Source organism: Marmota monax, unplaced genomic scaffold (assembly GCF_021218885.2).
Source record: "Marmota monax isolate L192 unplaced genomic scaffold, Marmota_monax_Labrador192_F-V1.1 WCK01_AAM20220418_F8-fsc00021, whole genome shotgun sequence".
Taxonomy (NCBI): domain Eukaryota; kingdom Metazoa; phylum Chordata; class Mammalia; order Rodentia; family Sciuridae; genus Marmota; species Marmota monax.
Window position 1 is genome coordinate 16,062,980 of NW_026695228.1, and position 19,344 is coordinate 16,082,323.

At 49.2% G+C, this 19,344-nt stretch overlaps 1 long non-coding RNA gene across 1 annotated transcript; it reads left to right on the forward strand.

Moving 5' to 3' along the window:
- The first annotated feature begins 6,617 nt into the window (after positions 1–6,617).
- Positions 6,618–12,422, forward strand: LOC131423911 (uncharacterized). Its single transcript, XR_009226056.1, has 3 exons — positions 6,618–6,729; positions 10,289–10,439; positions 10,846–12,422. It is a non-coding gene; the product is annotated as an uncharacterized LOC131423911 (long non-coding RNA).
- The last annotated feature ends 6,922 nt before the right edge of the window (positions 12,423–19,344 follow it).

Below are 19,344 nucleotides of genomic sequence, written 5' to 3' on the forward strand. Positions count from 1 at the left end.
GAAGCGGGAAGCCTCAGCTTAAACCACCCCCATTGTAGTTGACCATGGAAGTGTGAAAGGACCATGATTAATGAACTTGCTAATAATCTTTTCCTGTTAATGACATTCTCTCTGTTTGGGTAGGAGCACATGCTGTGATTGCAAATCAGCCAGGAGGGCTAACCAATGTAACCTTTTCTGTAACTGAATTTAGTTTCTGTCTGTCCTGGGGTCCCATTCTGCCTGATGGTGAAAAACTGTATTTTAATCAATTCTGGGTTTTTTTTTTTTCCCTCTCTCCCTGCTTGTCCCTTGAGGAGTGTGCCTGGTGTGAGGGTGTTGGTGGTGGTTCGGGGAATATCTGTTTCCTGATTTTCATCTGTCCATGCTGTACCCACTGGGGTGACACCCTCTTGATGTGACAGTACACACTGGCAGTCTGCCACACTGCTGTCTTGTCTCTCCAGGATGTCTCCTCTCCGTCCCCTGTCCCCTGTTCTCCTTATCTTGGTCATTGTTTCCTCTTGTCACTTCCTTCAGTGCCTTCCCGAGGAACGAGGGATTTCTGGGTACCTGCTGTACAGGATGCCCCTGGTGCGCCTTTTTCTCTGGGCCCAGGAAGATGGTGGTACCCAGCTGCTTCTTCAAGGTTTGCCCTCAGCCAATGGGAGACACTGCAGCTGGGGAGGGGTTGGTCTTCCTCTCCAGAGCAGCCCTCAGTGATTGAGGAGAGGGTTTGGAGCTTTTATTGCCTTGCTTTAAGGTGGCACAATTCATGCTGCAGAGCTTCCGTGTGGGATCAGGTTGCAGCTGCAGATTCCAGCAAGGACCGTGTCCTTGACCTTGCTTGATTCCTGCCTCTGACCTTTCTTGCTTCCCTCACTTGATGGATGGTGGTAGTGGCTGGGGCAGCGATTCTCCTAGAGTTCACCCCAGATAAATGACATTCCGAAACAGTCCCTGTCTCATTCTCTGCTCCTAGGGACCTGCCCTAAGACACTGTCCCACCCCAGGAGGCAGGAGATGCTGGATGAGTCCTCACTGTGGAAGAGGTGCCCTCAGCCATTTCCCCTTTGTACCTCTCCACAAGCCCCCGTGTGTGCACCTGGGGCAGGAAGCGAGGTCTTCTCTGGAAGGCTTTTCACCTTCCAACCTCCACCTGAAGGTCAGGTGCAGATTCCCTCGCCTCTCAAACGGTTTCTATTGGTTAGGATGTCTTGACTTGTAAGTAAGAAAATCAAACACAAACTACTTTAAATCATTTTTGGAGCACTTAGGTAGAACCCCCGAGGTCAACCTAGATTAAATCTAAGCTCTGCACCCCCCCGCCCCCGCTGGCCCCCTGAGTTTTCTTTTTGCTTTACCCTCTTCTGGGTCATCAGCATCCTCTTCTGTCTAAGCAGCTGGGCCCAGAGGTTACACCAGCCCCTCTACAGCTCATGTCCAAGGGAAACACACAGAATGATTCTACAAGCTCTTCTGGCAGAGTGAAGAAAATCTGCCACAAGGACTTGAATCTTCAGAGCCCAGGTTTGGCCACATGCCCATCTCTGAACCAGGGTGGCCCAGCCCTTGGCCTAGGTCAGGTTCTGTTTCCCTTCCCAACATGCAGGTCACTTATGATAGTAAAATACCCGAACAGTGTAGGGCTCTCCTAGAAACAGGGAGGGGCAGTTTCGTGCAGGGTGGACACTCACAAGGTGGATGTTTTCCAGTGCCACACCTCACCTTGTTGTCCAGTGGGCTGGGATGGAGAGCAGAACACAGGGCCTTCCCGGGGACTCCCTCTTGGTTCTATATCAGCAACTTCATGCTGCTTAGCCAAATGCCGCCAGGGTGTTTTCCAGAATGGCTGGGCATATTTCTACTATAACTGGTGGCCTAATTATTTGTCATCTTCACCACCACTTGCAATTACATGTCTTTCCAGGTTTTTTTTTTTTTTTGGCAGATCAGATGAGTAGGAAGAATCTCAAAGAAGATTTGCCTGTGTTTTCTGAATTCTGGTGAGATCACTCTTAAAAAATTTTAATATACGTATACATATATATTTAGTTATAGATGGACAGAATGCCTTTATTGTATTTATTTATTTTTATGTGTGCTGAGGATCAAACCCAGTGCCTCACTTGTGTTAGGCAAGTGCTCTGCCACCGAGCTACAACCCCAGCCCCAAGAGATCGTTTATTTTTATCAGTTATTCATCAGCCAGTCTGCTTCCTGTCTCTTGAGTTGCCTATTCATAATTTCCAAGTTGTCTATTATATTTCCTGTGCCCATTTCCCTATATAGAGAGATCAATTTTTTTTCTATAAAAGGCTAGATATGAAATATTTTAGGCTTTGAGGGTCACACAGTCTCTATTGCAATGATTTGATTCTGCCGATACAGCACAAATGCAGCCATAGACCTAAATGATGTGTAAATGAATAGGCATTGGCTGTGTTCCAATAAAACTTTCTTTACAAAATTAGGTAAACAACCGGGTTTGGCCCTTAATCTAAATATTAATCCCTTGGCTTTAGACAATGCAAAAATCTCTTTCACATTTTCACCTAGCTGTTCTCTTTGTCGAGAATGTTGTTTTTGAATAAGATCCTTAATTTTGTTGTTGTCAAATTCATTCAATTTTCATCAGCAGGTTGTTTGTTTTTGTTTTTTGGTACCAGGGATTGAACCAGGGGCACTTTACTACTGAGTTATATCCCCAGCCCTTTTTATTTTATTTTATTTTATTTGGAGACAGGGTCTCACCAATTTGATTGATGATGGACTTGCTAATTTCCTGAAGCTGGCTTTGAACTTGCAATCCACCTGCCTCAGCCTCCCAAGCTGCTGGGATTACAGGTGTGAGCCACCACGCCCAGCTAGGTTATGTTTTTTTGAATTATTTTAAGATATTCTTTTCACCTCAACTACGCAAAGATCGCCCTCTCCTCTCTTTTCCTGTTAACTCGCTCTTTCTGTTGACTTTTGCTCTGAGCGAGGTCTTAGATCTGTTGGGGGCTTGCCTTTATGTGTGATGGGAGATACGACTTTCTTTGCCCTGTATCGAGCGATTTTCCTCATATCGGCTGCCGAACAAACCGTCCTTTCCCCACAGATTGGTAGCAGATGAAACTTTCAACTGGAAAAAAAAATTAAGGATAAGTTGGAAGGCTTGCCTTTGCAACCAGACGCTGGTCCTCCAGGCTTGCCTGCCCGCCCTGTCCAGTTCCTTGCCAACACACCCAGGGCCCTCTACTCTCAAAAACATCAACAGGCTGTCCCCATTTACACAGTCGGCTCCTTCTCATGCTCTTGGTCCCATCTCAATTACCAACTCCTGAAGATGACCAACCCGAACCCTTCTCATTACTGTGTTTCTTAACCCAACTGGAAATTTTATTTTCATTTGTTTCTCTGTTATCGTTCATCTCTCTATCAGAATGTGAATTTCACAAGGGTGGAGACAGACACCTGAACTGCATTACTGGTTGGTCCCTGCCTCTCAGTACTTGACACATAGCAGGCCCACATTAAGGCGTTCCCGGAGACACAGAACAAAATGAGCAAGTTTAATTGATGTTTCAGAGGCAAAGGGTCATCAGATCGCCCCTGGCACTGTCCACTGAATTCCCCTACCCTCTTTGACAATGTACAGATTTAGAATTAAGGTGCATGCACCCTCTAACCCCACCCCAGGCTCCACCCTTATCATTGGATAAAGCAGCTCAACAGCTCGAGTATATTTATCACACCTGCATTTATTCATAGTTCGATCTGAGAGCACTTGTTAACTCCCTTAAAATATCTGATTGAATTTCATGTGGAAGCGAAAGCCACGGATTAAATATATGTTGTGTTAAGAAGCTTCCCGTTTTATCACAGTCTGTGCACTGCCAGAAAAGCATTCTGCATGTTAATTAAGATAGCTGGGGATTTTTAAAAGACTTCTTTTTCTCCTTTTAACTTTATAATGCATTCAGGGGGAGGGAACTAAGGAAACTCACTGCAAAGCTGTAAAAATCGGTGTCAAGTCGGGTGGCTTGTGGAATTCCATGAGCTTCCGTGACAGGCGGGCACTGTCTCTGAAAGTCAGCAGCAGGCTGGGTCTTGAAGCGGCTGTGCCGGAGGCTGGTGAGGCTGCGGGAGGAGGCTTTGTTTGACCTCTGACTTCAGTAGGAAGGGTGCCCTTTTGGCTAAGACTGAGATTTCATCCTGGGAACAGTTAAGTAAGAGGCAGGGGTGAGAAGTGATCGAATCCAAGAATTAAAGTGGACCTGATGAATGTGGCTACGGAGAGAGTGGAAAAAATCTGACCTTCCTCCTAATGAGCACGTCAATACAGCCAGGACATCTGTGAAATGAGCCCAAGGTCCTTGGTGGATTCAGTCTGGGGGTGCTGCTGGCACGTGGCAGGCACATGGCACTTGCTGCTGTGATGTGAGAGCCCATGCCTACCTCTTGCTGGCAGGAACTCAGAGCACTGCCCAGCGATTTGGTCCCCCTATCCCCTCCCTGCCCCTCCACCCTAGTCTCAGCTCATCTCTCAAACACAGCTGGCCCCTTGGAGTGCAGAAAAGATGTGAGTGACTTGGAGAGGATTTCCAGCCTTTTGCACAAGCCCAGGAAGCTTTAGGTAAAGCGCCCTGCCACAAGGAGTCCCAGAATACCGCTGCTGTTTGTCTAGGACTCCCTGACCCGTAGCGTAGGAGCTATGAATGATCAAAATAGTGTTGCAGCTGGGGTGACACTGAGAGCCTCGAGCAGATGTCTGCCTGAAATCAGTGCAGTTTCTCCTCCTCCCTTGACATCCTGCCCTGGATTCCTGCTCACTGCAGTGCCTTTCCCATCTATGACCAGCAGGGGGAGGACCCTCTCTCTCGCCTCCATTTCCACAATCCTGGCAGGGTACACTCCTTCCCTAGACCGGTCAGGTCACCTCCCAGTCTCCATGTCCCAGTCTCTGAGACTCTGGCCCTTGTTCCTTTCTCATATTGATAGAAACTCGCAGACCTGCCTGGGGCAGCTATGGCTGAGAGCAGGGCAGGATCTCCAAGGATGGGGAACAGATGTCCTGTTGTCCTTGGTAGTGGGTTGTCTGGTCTCTCTCCTTACTGGCTGCATCCAAGCATGACAGGCCCTGAAAGACACCCAGGTTGGTCTTGTCTCTCAGAGATCCATGGACATCCCCAGAAGGCACATCAATTCCTTGAAAATGTACCTGCTCTGAGGAGGTACCATGCCCATTGGGGTGACACGCTCCATAGAGGTAATCTGGCCCACCCAGGTGACATGGCCCCCAAGAAGTAACGCCTTCCATAGAGGTGACATGGCAGTTGAGACTTAGCCCTACCCAGCCGTTTCACATGTGGGAGCTGTGCCCTGGCACAGCGGGCCCTGAGGTGACCACCCCACCATCTTGTTCTAAGATCTTACAGCTCAAAGCCAGTCAGGGTTGGACCAACCCAGCTCTGGTGCCACCCCTGGCACCTGCCCTCCTGCCCATAGGAGACTATTGCTACTTCAAGTCCAGTAGACAGAGCTAGAGACAAGCATCAGTGGCAAAAAGAGTCATTTATGATTTATGAATAATGAACTAGTTTAATCCTGGGTGTCTCTCGTCCCTCCCATTTGGTAATTGGTTCCACTTCTTTAATGGCTCAAATTCTTTATCAGCCTGTGACAGAGGGGAGGTGAGTCATCACACCAGGGACTGGAAGGGTGACCTACATATCAGGCCTGGGAAGACAGGAGCTGAGAGATGGGGCTCTACCTTCCACAGCCTCCCTGTTGGGGGCAGCTCCTGTCTTTTCATCAGAGTGGTGGGAAGAGACCCAGCTTGGGTGGCCATTAGTGCGGGTGGGTGTGGCTGGGGCGTCTGAAGCTGTGTGTGCATGGTAAATCCTCTGCTTCTGCCTAGGTTGGATGAAGATGGAGAAAATTGGGGTCTAGTCCCACACAGAGGCCACCCTTAAGCCACAATGACAGGGAGACAAGACTCTGGAGTCTGGCTGCCTGGGCTCAGAACCTGGTGGCCACATTCTGTCTTAGTGACTCTGGCTCATCCCTTTGCCCCTGGAGCCAGGAGGACATGCTCCCAGAAGTGAGGCTCTCACCTGTGTCATTCTTGAACCTGTTATTTCTTCTCTTATTGTTTCACACACAAGGATGCTGAGACTTGGGAAGGAAGGCCTGGCACGGGGACCCCAGGTGGACCCTTGAAGGTGGGCTCTGCTTTGCCTCCTCCAGGTCATCTTGCTCTGCATCAGACCCCAGGGTGCCCTCCCAGGGGGCTACAGGGAATATTGCAGCTGCCACTGAGAACACAGAGAGGAACTAAAGCCGGGGGTGGGACGCTGGTTATTTGGATGAGCTTAGAATAAGGTGAGAAGAGAGGTGTGGGCAGTGGTAGGACACCAAGGTGACATATTTTCATAGTTAGCATTCATGACATAGTTGGCAATGCCTGCTGGTGTTCATCATGTGACGCAGAGGTTACTGTACCCACTTTACAGGCAGATAAACTTGGGACAGGGAAGCTAAACGATTGCCTAAGCAGTGCAGCTGGTGCGGGGTGGAATCTGCCTTCTCCCAGCCTCTTCCCTGAATGCTGTCACGTTGCCTCTTGCCAGTCCCAGTTCTGACAGGTGTGGGCGTGAGAGGCTGCCGGCTCTGTGGTGATGGTTGTCCTCTTCTGACACTCGGTAGTCTGCAGATCATTGCCAAGTACCTCAGTCTCTTAGACTCTCACAACATTCCTGAGAGGTAGGTATGAATGAGGATTACAATAGGTGGATGGAGAGAGAAAGAACTTGGAATCAAAGCATAACACAGAGAAGGGTGCATATTACAAATGCACAGCTCTCTGGATATTCAAAAGAAAATTATTATTTTAATCTCATTTTTCTAAAAGAAAATTAGGACTTAGCACTATTCCTGCTTACATCTCTTAATGTCCGCATTTTGAGTGGACATTTATATTTAAAGTTTTGATTTCTTTCTTTTTTTTTTTTGAGAGCAATACAAATTTAATGGAGAACAGTGACACTTTTATTGTATTAGTTTCATTTCCAGGAGTGGCTATACCAGGAGTATAGGAGAGGGACATCATGTGACTTAAGTCACCCACTCTGTGGTATTAAAACCCTTTATTTGGGGAATTGGGTTCTGCTGGAGTTTTCTTAAGTAGAATTTGTTTAAAAAGCTTGCAGGATAAACTTCGTGGCAGCAGTCTAAAGTTTGTAGGTTCAGAAATACTTGGCGAAGGAACAGTGTACTCATATCATTTATTTTTGTAACATTTAATTTAGCAATCGTTATTTACCTCCATACTTTGTGGAATATTTTGGAGAATCAACAAAGCCTCAAGAGCGGCCTAATTCTCTGCTTGCAAGTCTGGGTTTTTTAGCTGTGAAAAGGCTTTTTTAAATCCCACATTTCAGAGAGAGGAAAACGTGTCCATCAGTTAAGTGAAGGGATTGCAGAGGGTCCCTGAGTGTGGTCCTGGCAGGGGCAGAGGCCCCGCCCCTTAGGATGCTCTATTTCTTCTTTTAGGGGACAGAGACCGGGAGGGGATCTTTCCCCTGAGCCTTGGGAAGCCTGGGTGCATTCCTGCATCTCTGGATATTTTTAGGGGGCCCCTAAGTGAAAGCTGGGGAGTGGGGTGCATCTTCCAGTTCCACGAGAGCACAATGGAGGACAATTAGAAATCATTCCACCTGAGTCATCTTCCCTTTCAAAGAGGTGTCTGAAGACTTTCCTGATAGGCTTTGGAGAAGGGGAAAGCAATCAATTAACCAATATCCACTGACTGAGACAAAAATATGTCTCTGTCTGGGATGACTGGGGCAGCAGAGCCCTCAAAGGAGACCTAGCTTGCAGGGGAAGGGAGATAAGTCCTAAGGTCTGGGAGAACTGGACCAGGAGCACCCACAGTCCTGCTTGTAGTCAGACCCAGAGCCCAGACTGGCCAAACAGCAGCAGTGGGGGGAGCTGCTCTCTGCCCCAGTCAGCCTGACACTGCCAGCAAAAACTGCAAGTCATCCTGCCGCAGCTGCCAGCCTGCAGGGACCAGGCCCTGGCGGCTGGAGGGGGTATGAGGAGGAGGGGAGTCTCTTACAGCTTTTCGTTTTAGGCTAGAACCTTCCAGCAAGATTTCAGAGCAGTCTGATCTCCCCGTTGGTCTTTCCCTCCTGCATTCCACTTCCAAAGGCCGCGTCCACACCACAGGGGCTCCCCCCAGCCCAGGTGTTCTGTCTTGTGGCTTCAGAGCTAGAGATTGTCCTTCCCTACCTGATTCTGGAGCACCCAGAGAGCCCACTTCCTGCAGTCACAGGCTCTAGTGACACTGGGCTTGAGTCCCTGTGTGGTCACTGAGGGGTGTGCCATCTATAGCGGCCACAGTCCCACTTTTCCCATATACACCTGGCCATCTCAGGCCACTGACTTAGTGAGCACAGAGGTAGACAGCAGGGTGGACAGTATTCTGCCCCTTGGACCAGCTCCCCAAGGGACTGAGGGCTCCTCCACCCCCACAGCAGGCCAGCCTGATGATCCTCTTGGCCCTTCCCGTCCTGTATTGAAATGATTCATTGATTCAACAGGGATTGTGGCCATTTATGGACATGGGTTTAAATTTCCTTCCTTGGTCCTGGGGTCAGAGGATCTAATTACCTTTGGAAATAAATTTTAAGGTATTTTCTAACTCTATTACCCAAGAAAGGCTGAAAGAATCCAGGGCTTTTATACCATTTTGAAGATCAAGAAACAGTTTCAGAGTGGCTCACCAACGTGATACCATTAAACTGCACTAAAGGAGAGACCTTAGTGCCTGGATGCAAGGACATTCCTTTGGGCAGGGACTCTGGTGCTAGACATGGCAGGAGAAGGTGCCTAGGTTGCTGATCCCTGTGCAAAGTCACATGCATCCTCAGAGTGCTCCTTTGAGAGGGTCCCCAGGGAGGTTACTGCGTGGTAACCTAGGGCTAGCAGTCCAGCAGGTTAGCCTGTGTCCTGCTCTCCACATTTAGAGCCTCTCACTCCTGAGATGGGGCTCTGCTGGAGAGCCAAGTCCATTACACTCACCATCATTTCTGGTTTAGTGCCATAATTCAGGAGCCACTCCCTGGGTGGAGGTGGGGCTGGGAGCTAGGAAGTAGGACAGGAAAGGTGAGTAAGTGGAGAAGGGTGAAGGACTATTGGGGAAAAAAAAAAAGTCTTTCATTCCCTGACCTCCTTCCAGTATATTCAGAAACCTGTCCTTAGTGCTCTGGGGCCCAAAGGCCGTCCTTCTAGCTCTGGGTATGTGTTGGGGTTCTCTTGGTGGTTATGGGTTTATAGCCAGAATTATTCACCTTGGGAAGGGTGTCAGAGAGGGGCTTCTGAGGACTTTGGCCTTGAAGCACAAGTTTGCAAGCCCAGGAAGAGGTAGGATTTTGAGTGTCTGGGTGGATGAATACTCCTGCCCTTAGTAGAAGTGAGAGGTTGAGCTGTCTCCAAATGAACTTGACATTGCACCTGGTAGGGTAGAATCCCTGCAGTGGCTAGTGCTGGTTGACCTGCTATGCTAATAGCAGGAAAGTCTATGGATTAGGAAAATTTGTCAAAAGGTTTTCAGCCCTACTGGTGTTATTTTTTAGCTGTGGGATTCAAGCAGCTCTTTGTAAAATAGGGATAATGGAACTGGGGATATAGCCTGGGGGCAGAGTGCTTGCCTAGCGAGTGTGAAGTCCTGCATTAGATTCCCAATATTGCAAAAAACAGAGTAAAATAAAATAGGAGCAATAAATCTTGCCTTCTTTGCTGGAGGTCCCATTACATGGTGACCTCAAGTGAGATGATATTTACATTGTGGAAGTGTTTTGCAAGCTGTCAAGGGCTGTGCAAGGTATACAAAGCCCAAGTCTATCAGAGTCATTGGAAGCTCAACTGGGTAGGTGGGGGGGGGCAGCATTCTCTTGGAACTCATGGAGGAAAACCATGAGTTTTATATTAAAACAAATTCACACATATGATTGTATAGAACACAAAAGTTCATGAAAAAAAATTTTTTTGATGTTGTTGTTATTTATTTATTTATTTTTTTTTAAGGCAGGGGCTTACTAAGTTGCTGAGGCTGGCCTTGAACTTGTGATCGTCCTGCCCCAGCCTCCTGAGTAGCTGGGATTACCGATGTGTGCTACTGTATCTAGCCAGGTTCATGAATTTTAATGTTAAAACAGGAGCAAAGAAACTCTTGTCTTTGTGAAGATGTGGGACATGGAAGCTGCTGGGGATGCTCCCTTTAAGGACCCAGGGGATTTTAACATCACTCTCTGCTCCTCAGACACTGTGCTGGGCTCTGCAGGAGGGGAAGCAATCTTGAGGAAAGAGGCCAGACCTTGGGGCTCACAAAGGACATCTTCTATACCAGGCTATCAGGAAGCACAAAGGAACAAGAGGAAAGAGAGCTCTCATGTCTGGCTGGAGCCATGGAGGTGATCAGGGGAGACTTCCCAGGGGAGGAGAAGGAGGAGGAAGTGGGATTGCAGGAGCCCAGACACACAAATTCAGGACAAACCATGTTCAGTGACAGGCAGTAGACTCAGACCTAGACTAAGGATTTGCTGAGGGAGGAGATGGACCATATGACTGGGACCTCTGGGGAGGAATTTGGGATGAATGCAGCAGGTCTGCAAATCATTTGAGCAGTGAGATGCATTGGTCATGGGGTTTCTTTAGGGTGATTAATTTCATGGCAGTGACAGATTCCCAGTTGCCTGTATGGTTGTTCATACAAGGGGTCCTTCCAGAAGAGACGGGATCACTCCTGAGATATCTAGACTTTTAGTTCAAATTGCAGCCAACGTTTACAACATTTTGTTTTTTCTCTTTGCTCCTCAGATGAACAACTGCAGCCCAAAGAAGCCAAGGGCCTTGCCCCATGTTGCCCTGTGAATTAGAACTGCTGTTGAACAGCAGGAGTCACAGATCACTGGGGCAGAAAGGTCCCAGCAGGTCCTCCAGAAAGCCGAGTGCTACGTAGGTCCTGTAATATTGCCACGGGATTTCATGCTTATCTTCATGCCTGAACTCTTCACAGGAGCCCTTGGCCCACAGATTCCCAGGGCTGATCAGATACAATGATAATAACCTCTTGTCCCCACAGCTTGTGGAGTGACTTGCCCCCTCAGCTCCTCTGACCAGCGAGACTTCACCTTGGATTTCAGGTCTTGTTCAAGAATCGCATTCACCCCACACCTGGGCACTTGCCTGGTGTTTCCTCTCAGCATGGAGCTGCAGGCAGTATCTGCAGCTGGCAAGAGACCAGCAGAGGGAGAAAGGGGCTGGCTAACTGGAGTAATCATGAAAGGTTCCTGGGGATATTCCCAGAGAAGTCACCAAATCCCCAGCAGAGAGCCTGACAGTTGGTGGGGACAAAGAGATGGGATCTGGGATCCTCCCCAGTGCTGTGCAGCCCAAGCCTAGACCAACACAAGTGCTTGATGTGGACGGGCGGGGTGGTGCTTGTAATCCCAGAAGCTTGGGAGGCTGAGGCAGGAGGATCATGAGTTCAAAGCCAGCCTCAGCAATTTAGCAAGGCTCTAAGCAACTCAGCGAGACCCTGTATCTGAATAAGATATAAAATAGGGCTGGGGCCAGACGAATGAGAAGTTATACTCCATTTATGTATTATGTGTCAAAATGCATTCCACTGTCATTATTACTAATTAGAATATATATATATATATTTGTGTGTATATATATACATAGATATATATATAGATATTTGGGCAACTCACTAGGTAGGCGGTGGTATCACCCCCTAAAACAGGTACAATTGGCACATGCCAGTCAGAGACATGGGGTAACTAATGTTGATGGGGCAGGGGTGGGCATTAGGGAGACAGTAGCCCAGAAACCACCAGAGACCAGTAACCTGGGGTTGGGTGGTTGGTAAGAGTCTAGCCTTAAGAGCATGTATATAGGGGCTTGAGTAGTAGCTCAGAGGTAGAGAGCTTGCCTGGCATGCATGAGGCACTGGGTTCAACCCTCAGCACCACATAAAGTAAAATAAAGACATTGTGTTCACCTATAACTAAAAAATTTTTTAAAAGCATATATATTAGGGGGCTGGGGATGTGGCTCAGTGGTTAAGCGCCCCTTGTTCCCTGTACCCCTGTACCCCTCCCCCAAAAAGTGCTTGATATTTAGAACAAACAACTGTATATGCAAATCATTTGGTAATCATATGCAGATTCTGTAGGATGAAGTGGGGTCAGGGATCCCAGGCAACGGCTGTGATCCACAGATGGGTGTGCGCAGTACAGGGTTCTATAGTACCTACTCTTCAAACTTTCCTAAAGGAACAATGTTGGACTGATTTACCTTGCACACCTGCTTCTTGAAGCAGCTCCTTTATAGACTTGTCTAATAAAAACCATCTCAACGCACCATCTCCACGCACCCTACACGGATTTACTGAGCACCTACTATATAGCAACACCTAGGGATCCAGAGATGTCACAAGTGGCCTCTTCTTGTGGGATTTTGCAATGAAGGGCATGTGATGAGGGTAGGTGGGACATGAGCCAGGCAAATAGGAAATCCAGCAGAGAGAGAGAGAGCAAGGTGATGTTGGGGCACCACAGGAACCCAGGCGAGGACACTCCTTGGGCTGGGGCTAAGATGAGGTGGGAAAATCAGGAGGGCCTTTGGGGGAGTAGGGAGCACTAAGTTCAGTCTTGGAGGGAGGGAATATATTGGTCAGATGGGGATCTTCCACAGACCCTTTCTTGCCCCTTTTCACAGAGGAGCTAAACGAAGGCTTAGGCTAGCAAAGGGCCTGCCTCCGTGTTGCTCAGGGAGTCAGCAGCCTTCCCCGTAAGAGGACACTCTCCTCCCAGCCCTCACCCGAGAGTTTTCCCTCTGGGCTTCACAGGGTATGTCCTCTCCCTCCTCTCCCTCCTCTTCCCCTCAACCTCTGCTCTTCCTCCTGGCTGCCAGGGGGACTGAAGCATGCATCAGGGGGATGGGCAGTGACAATCATAGAAGTGACCAAGAGGGCTGAAGTGAGGAGTTTACTAGCTTTGGAGAGGGGAAGGCAATGGAGACTGTATTACTGGGAGGAGGCAAGACCAGGTAAGTGGAGGTGGAGGCAGGTGGGGAATGAATCAGAAGGGGTGGTGGGTTTGGGGAGGAAGGTGGAAGAATAGCCTGTGTCCAGGTGGGAAGTCATGCTGCCTGGCCGGTAGAAGGCTGAGGCACAAGATGCAGGAGACACAAGATACAGGAGGTAATATTGGCAAGGTTTGGGACTAATGGGGCATGTGGCCTGGGGCACCCAGGCAGTCTTCCCTTGATATAATTGAGTTCCCTCTGTGGATAGAATTGACCCTGGGCTGTTCAGGCTGGCTGTCATGCCGTTTCATCAACAGGTCTCTGTTGGGTAGAAATGGATCCCTGGTGCTTATGAAAAAGGAAGGGACTAGAATTTGGCATATGCTGCCTCCCCGCCTGGTCCATGGCTCCTGATGGAGCAGGCCACAATTCTGCAAATAAGATTAAAAGGAAGCAGCAGACAACTTTCTTGTCCTAAATCTTCAGTGGTCTGCCTTGGCTGACCATCTTTAGCCATCCAGCCTACTTCCTGGCAGCTAGATGTGGCCGCGTGACTAGGGCCTGGCCAGTTTAAAATGAAGAGAAGCGTTTTACACCCTGCTTGGGTCATGCCACTTAACAGGAAGGTGTTTGCCCTCCTCTTTCCCTTCCTGCCCTTCCCGCTGGTGGGACAGCTGTGTGTGTGGGAAGCCATCTTTGATCATGCGGCATGGCAGAGCAGGGAGATGGAATGAGCCCAGGCTTTGAAGACTCTGCGGAACAGGGTCTCATACAGCTGGACTTTTATATGAGCAGGTGATACTCCTTTAGTTCAACTGAGCCCCTATTATTTTGGATCTCTGTTATATGCACCTTCACCGGTATCCCAACAAAGATGAGGGTATTTATAATAAGTTATTATCAAAGATGAACGTCACAGTGTGAACTATGTCATCCCTCACTCACTTGACAACTGTTTTTTTTTTTTTTTAACTGACTCCCTTATGCCAGGCAACAAGCCAGGTGTGGGAGCTAAAATTATCAGACAGACATGGTCCTTTTTCACAGAATTTAGTCTTGGCGTAGGAAGGATATAAGCAATCAGGCGTGATCATGTATGTGTTCAAGAAAGATCTGACTCACGGTGAACACGCGGAATGAGTAAGAAATAACCCTTGGTTTTTAAGTCACTGAGCCTTAAGTTGCTTACTGGGGCAAATTTAGCCTACCCTAGGATGGAGGTCTTTATAGAAATTTTTACAAAAGATGGTGACCAGAATAGAGGAGGCAAAGAAGAAGATGGGGTGAGGTGGAAAAAGAAGAGATAATTTAGGAGATAGAATCAATAGGACTTGAGAAAAATGGAGTAGAAATGAGGAAGAGAGAGGTTGAAGATATTTGGGCTGCTCACTGGGTGCGTGGTGCTACCACCCCCTGAAATAGGTACAGTTGGCACATGCCAGTCAGAGGCATGGGGTAACCAAATGTTGATGGGGCCAGGAGAGGGCATTAGGGAGACAGAAGCCCAGAAACCACCAGAGACCTATAACCTAGGGTTGGGAGCTGGTAAGAAAACTGGTAAGAGCTCTGCTAGAAGAGCTAAAATCTTCAGGAGACACCTGCTCTAGGCTGTCTTATGTACACTATTGACCCTGATGTCACTATTGTCCCTGGTTGTGACAAATTTCAGATCTGGCCATATTACTCCTTTGCTCAGATCCCTTCACTGACTCCTCAGGAGTCTCAGGACACATCCAAACTCTTTGACATAACTTGCAAGGTTCTGTGCACCTGCCCACCTCTCTGGCAGCTCCCATGCTTCTTTTCTGGGGTTACCCCTAAAGTATCCTCCACACATCTCCCAGGAGCTTCCCTGATCCTCTACCTAGCCCTTGTCCATCAGGGTTAGTGACCTCTACAGGGAGTCTCCCAGCCCTTCCCACACCAGCGCAGGCATCTGTTGCTACCTTTCTCCCCTACCCCCAACAGAGGTGGCTTTTGCACTGATGAACTTGGTGACAGCCTGTGCCCACCCCAGCACTGACTGAATAAATGAAAAAATGAGTGAATAAAAAATATATTGGGTGAATGGCTGTGAGGCTATAGAGACCTAAAAACAGGGGAACAGGACATGTTTACTGGGAACCGTGATGTACCAGGTACTATATTGGGATTCTGATGAGACAGAGCAAGGAACCCCTTGCTGTGATCAACCTCCCTCCCTTGGACCCTCCCAACCATGCCCCAAGTGACTTGTCCTTGTCTCTCCATCCTCTAGGACCCTCCTGTTTTCCATCTCGGTTGAGGTTTCACTAAACCTCCTTATAAGAAGGGTAGGAGTTGCAGGGTGGCCCAGAGACCACCCACAGGACTATGAGGCTGCCAGGACCCTGGACAGAGGCCCTTCTCTCTTCTGGTCCTTAGTTCTTAGGTTTCAAAAACCTCAGTGGGCTTTATGATGAGACACTCTGGGGGTTGAACTAGTTTGTTCTGCTTTTAGAAGAAAAGCAATGCCCCTTCCTAGGGACACGTCCCCTTCCCGGATGTGTTTCGTGGACAAGGACCTCATTCTCTGGAAGGCTAGCTACTGTCAGGGACAGCCCTGGTTCCCACTCCTCTTGAACAGTTCCTAACTGGGCCTTGGAGAGTGTGGTGGCCCTGCCCAATTCTTGGGGACAGTGCTGACTTAGAACCAGTAGTAAGAGAAGGAGATTTCAATGTGAGGAGAGGGCACCTGGCGCCTCCAGGGATGAGGGAAGAGTCAGCTCCCCACAGTCTGGAGGTGACAATCTAACAGGGGACCTTGTAGCAGGAGCCCCATCTGGAGCTCTCTGGCTGCCTAGGGGGAGTATCCCCAGAATTCACTCAGAGGGGCCAGAAAGGAAGATGGCCAGAAGGGGAGAGTGAGGGCATGGACTCTTGGCCTAGAGGCCTATGGTGGCCTCTGTCCCTGTCCCATCTCCATCAGTGACCAGGACCAGTCTCTACCCATAAGCTGTTGAGCTAGATTAAATGGGGACAATGACAATGTCCGGAGAGACGAGCCAGGTGCAAAGGGGTGGCTCTCTTCTTTCTCCTGCACCCAGACCCATGTCTGTTGGATAAGGAGGAAGGAACTGAGTTGAGGAGTGGGGGGAGAGGGCTGCAGGGAGGACCACAGGCGGAGCTACCTGGTCACTGCGTCTCCTCTTTCCTTCCCTAGGCTGTAGCCCTCTTTTCTTGAGCCCCTGGGTAGTAAGATGCTCCCAAAGGACCCGCTGCATTCTGGGCTCCCAATGGTGCCCCTTTCCACGTCTTCTCTGGGTGGCAGCTAGAAGATGGTGGCTGAGAACTGGGGCTCTCCCATGCTGGGCAGGGCACAAGACCCTCTAGGCTGAGTCTGGGCCCTCCTCATAGCCACCCTTACCTTTATCTCTTCTCCAGATTCCCAGGCTGCAAGCAGGAACATTCATGGTGAATAGATTGATGAATTCAATCAATCATCAATCAAGACTCAAGCTCCAGTCTATCCATGAATTGACTCCTCCAATGCTATGAAGTGCCTGGTGTATTCCTGGCACCCTCTCAATGCTGGGTAGAGCCATGAACAAAGCAGGGACAGTGTCAGCTCTCATGGAGTGAGAGGTGGAACTCGTGCTTAGCAGATGTTCACATGCATGACGTAAATACGTGATGATAAATCCAGAAACACCATGAAGGAAAAGGAGAGCGTGCTTCAACAGTGGATACTGGATGGCGAGTCTCATCTCGGAGGGATGAGGACAAAGGAGACCCGAGAATGGGACATTTGTGCTGAGATCTAGAAGGAGGAGGCATTAGCCAAGGAAGGGTGGAGCTTCTGGGGAAGAGGGTGTGTTTAGCCACGAGGGCCCCAGGTGAGGGAAGTTTGGGGAGGTGTGAGGAAGCCCTGGAGGTAGGTGTGGGGATCTGGGATGGATGGGAGCTGGAAGGGTGGCTGAGGGAGGCAAGAGTCCCCTAGTTGGCCCCACATCTATGGTCTTCATCCACGCCAGATGGTCAAAACACACCCAAGGGTGCAACAGGCCAGAATGAGCCACCAGGACTAGAAATCCCTGAGCCTGTCCCACTGTCCTCTTAGCCTGGAGCTTGAGCTCATTGGTCTTCTCTGAGGTGGGAGGTGGGGAGGTAGGAACTCTGAGTCCATTGTTATACACAGGCTGATTTTTGGTCCCAGTTCTGAAGCCCAGTGGGGTACCCTGGAGGCCCAGGGAAGGGGAGTGGCTATGGCCCTGAGCATGTTTGTTTGGACTGGACCCATAACAAGAGGGGAGGTATCTTCCAGATATCTTCCTTCAGTATTTATTTGTTTTTATGGGGTACTAGGGATTGAGCTCTGGGGCTCAGAGGCACCTGACCACTGAGCCACATCCCCAGCTCTATTGCTATTGGTATTTTATTTAGAGACAGGGTCTTACTGAGTTGCTTAGTGCCTCAATTTTGCTGAGGCTGGTTTTGAACTCATGACCCTCCTGCCTCAGCCTCCTGAGCTGCTGGGATTACAGGTGTGCGCCATCGCACCTTGCTTCCCTTCTGTATTTCAATAAATAGGAATATCTGAGCTTGTGGCCCATTTGGGGTCCCCTGGGCCAGGTCATGCTGAGCTGTGAGACTGTGCAAAGACACACCTCCAGGACCTTTGACCCTGTCCAGGGGAGCAGATGGTTGCCAGCACACAAAAGTGAATGAATGGAGTGGTGACATTTCCCGAGCATTCTCTGTGTCCCAAACGTGGTGACAATTGCTGGAGGTGAATAGTTCCAACTATGCCCCACTGACACACACCTCCTGTGTTCCAGGCCTGTGTGTAACCTACTCCCTCGTGTGCTCTGAATTTAGCACATTACACGCTTTAGCAAATGGGATGTCAGCAAACGTGATGTGAGCAGAGACTTCACAGGTACCACAGGCTGAGCCTTGCCTGCTTGGAACTAGCAGCCGCGTAAAGGGTTCTGACCAAGGTGTTCAGTATCAGCTTGCCAAATGTGACATGTGAGTGAGGCCATTTGGACCACCCAAGCCCAGCTGAGCCTCAGAGGACTAAATCTCCATGAGCTTCATGGGCAAGACCAGCAAAAGAACCATCAGCTGAAAACCAGCCCAAATTGTGCAACTGGAGGAAAAAAAAAATTGTTTTAAGTGGTTGTTTTTCAGGTGGTTCATTGTGCCACAGTAGTTGACTGACAAGGCTCCTGATAAACATCCATTACCTCATTTAATGGGCCCAGCAGGCCTGGGAAGAGATTTTTTTTCTGGGAAGAATTGTTCTACCATTTACCTGGGAACTGATCCTGAGAAAATAACTAAACAAGGTCACTAAACAAGTTAGTGGCAACCCAGCTGGATCCGTCTCCATGGCCTACATACAGGTTCCATTCATCACCCCCCAAAATGAGATGACAGTGTTAGTCACTAATATTTGGAAATGAGGGGGCAATTCCATTTATCTTTCGTTGCTTATGTGAACCGTGGTGTTAGCTGAAGTCACCCAGCTGGGTCCCATCCTGCGGGTCACTGCTTGAGACCTGGCTCCAAGGGGAGTCCTTGATTTCGATGCTCTCTGTTCTGTCTTGGTGACCCTCGTTTTTATCTGTCACTGAGCACAGCTCCTGCTTGCTTCTGTCCCCAAAGCCACCACAAGCCCCAGGCGGTTGCTTCTCACAGGATCTTTACTAACGATTTCTGGACTGTGAAGCCTGGTTGAAGTCCGCTCATGACAACTTGGAGTATCGGGTTTCCCGCCCTCAACCAGCAGTTTCTCACCAGCCGTGTCTTCTCCCCTCCCTGTCCAGCTCCTCCAGCTCCTCTCTCAAGGTCACCCTCTGCTGACTCCTCTGAGCAGCACCCCCCACCAGACACCCAGCCCACCCAGGGGTCTTTTGTGTCAGAGGATTCCCTGCTGAGAAGACACTTGTGGTTTTAAGCAGCACAATCTCTCTCCACCCCACCACACACTCATGCAGGCTCAGAGCTCAGAGAAGGGACTTCAGAGAACATCTTTCCCGATCTGTCACGTCACCACTGAAGCCCAGATCCCAAAGAGATGGGGCGATTTCCCTAGTCTTCCAGCTTTGATTGGAGCTAGGAATTGAAAGGCAGAGGTACCCCCAAACACACACTAACTGTGTAAGCAGAGATCCTGTGAATGTCCCAGGGTATATGGGGCACTAAGACAAAGTAACTCGGGGCTCTCTGTCACCAGCTTGGCGTGGACCTTGAGGCGGGCCACGCAAACATGCTGACCTATGCCATTCTCCTCCCGGCCCCACTCCCAGCCTGGCCTCC